Source organism: Schistocerca cancellata, chromosome 8 (genome assembly GCF_023864275.1).
Source record: "Schistocerca cancellata isolate TAMUIC-IGC-003103 chromosome 8, iqSchCanc2.1, whole genome shotgun sequence".
Taxonomy (NCBI): domain Eukaryota; kingdom Metazoa; phylum Arthropoda; class Insecta; order Orthoptera; family Acrididae; genus Schistocerca; species Schistocerca cancellata.
The window spans coordinates 502812746-502815043 of record NC_064633.1 but is presented as its reverse complement, the minus strand read 5'-3'; the positions used below and the strand labels follow the sequence as shown (position 1 = coordinate 502815043).

Genomic DNA, 2298 nt, shown 5'->3' with positions numbered 1-2298 from the left:
ATACGCTCTCATTTTCCAAGATGATAGTTTAGCATAGCATTCAGCTACGTCATTTGCTACGACCTACCAAGGCGCTATATTCAGTTACCATTGATATTGTGAATCATGTACCGTCAAGAGCGACGTTCATCATTAATGGATTAAAGTTAAGTATTCCACCAGCTACGTCCGTTTTTCTAAATTCTAATTTCCTTGTCCTGTTGCAGACCTCACGCCAGCCTGCGTGAGCTAAGACGCGTGCATTTCGGCCTCCTCTAGTAACACGCTAATTCATGTCATCAGTGCATATAACAAAAACCAATCAACTTTTTCTCTTACTTTGGGGATTTAAATAAGTGACAATCATAAAGGGTGTACTCACATTAATGTGACTACCACGTGTTAGATGTCAACGTGTAATAGCCACTCACAGAGAGCAGGTGGCCGCACTAGCTTTGGAGGGTACATAAAGCGAGTCCGTTGGGAAAGTGGGGAGGTTTGGTTTGGTGGGGGTGGGGAGGGGGAGCAGTAGTTGTCGTAAAGCGGAAACGGGACGAATTACCTGTCGTCCATAAATGCGTAATCAAATGGCAAATGGTTCAAATGGCTCTGAGCACTATGGGACTCAACTGCTGTGGTCATAAGTCCCCTAGAACTTAGAACTACTTAAACCTAACTAACCTAAGGACATCACACACATCCATGCCCGAGGCAGGATTCGAACCTGCGACCGTAGCGGTCGTGCGGTTCCAGACTGTAGCGCCTTTAACCGCTCGGCCACTCAGGCCGGCCGTAATCATTGGCTTTCAGGCCCAGGGTGGAAGCATTTCCGGAGCGGGTAAGATTGTAAACTGTTCGCTTTCGGCAGTGATTAAAGTATACTGTGCAATGCAAAATGATGCTATCCAACTGCGGTGCACCACAGGTCATAAATGTCAGCGGTGAACGACAGCTCAGGAGATATGTATGGTCGAATAGACATGCAACTGTTGAGCAGCTGACAGCCGAGATGAACGACTAGGTTACCAATAGTGTCTCCCCAACGACCGTTCAGCGAAAGTTGCTGCGTAAGGCCCTCCCTGGAAAGTGGTTCGTTCGCGCACCCATGCTGACTCTCGTTCATTGGCCACGAAGGCTGGAATTATCACGCCAGGACGTCCACTGAGTGGCTGCAGGTGGTTGTTTCAGATAAATCACACTTTACGCTCCATCGGACATATGAACGATAGTGTGTGCGTCGTGATTAGACGCGAACACCCTACAACATTCGCCAGAGCGTGTTGATTTGGATTTTCATGGCGTTCCCTGAGTGCACTCGTCCTTCTGAAAAGCACAATTAATCGACATATTTATGCATCTATCCATGGGGACTACTGCACCACTAAATACAGTTTGATTTTCCTTCACACGATGGCATCTACGAGGTGGACAATTCAACGTACCAAATAGCTCGGAGATGACATATGTGGTTCGAGGAGAACCAGGATGAACTTGCAAACTCCCGTGGCCACCAAATTCCCATGATTAAAACCCAATTGACAACCTGTGGGGCCACCTCGATCGGGTTGTTCGCGCCGAGGGTCCTCAACCGAGAAACGTGCTATGGCAGTGGGTGGTTCAAATGGCTCTAAGCACTATGGGACTTAACATCTGAGGTCATCAATCCCCTAGACTTAGAACTACTTGGACCTAACTAACCTAAGGCTATCACACACAGCCATGCCCGAGGCAGGATTCGAACCTGTGACCGCAGCAGCAGCGCGGTTCCGGACTGACGTGCCTAAAACCGCTCGGCCACAGAGGCCGGTATGGCATTGGAGTTAGGACGGTTCCGCATCCGTCAATATCTTCCAGAACCTCACTGAATCTTTTCCTACACTTCTGACAGCCGTCTGCGCTGCAAAAGGTTGTTACAAAATTTTTTGAGATGTGGTCACATTAAGGAGGCTGAGCAGTATAAAAGATTAATACTGTACACAAATAACCAAATACACGTGACTGGCGTCAGTGAATTGGTCTGCAACTGTGAAGTCAATCAAGTTTTACCTCTTCTGTTCTTTGGTGTCTTCACAATTTGGAATGTGTTAGTTGCAATGAGGATATTGATTTTATGATGTCGCCCAAGGATTTTGGGTAGAGAAATACCCAGTTTGAGTAATACCGTATAGAGTGTGGCTTGTAGACTGTAGCAGCAGGAACAGCCGAAGTGTTTTAAGTCTACTTGCTCTGAGGGATAATCTTCGCAAAATTGAGAGATTAATTTGATTTTGAGGAAATATGCCGGACAGTGCCAATGTCCTTAATCACATTCTTATGGCT

The 2298-nt window shown here is 46.8% G+C and overlaps 1 non-coding gene across 1 annotated transcript; it reads right to left on the bottom strand.

Annotated features, from left to right (window-relative positions):
- Nucleotides 1-682: 682 nt before the first annotated feature.
- On the bottom strand, nucleotides 683-766 carry Trnas-gga (transfer RNA serine (anticodon GGA)). Its single transcript is given in 2 exon segments — nucleotides 683-717; nucleotides 727-766. It is a non-coding gene; the product is annotated as a tRNA-Ser (tRNA).
- Between the last annotated feature and the right edge of the window lie 1532 nt (nucleotides 767-2298).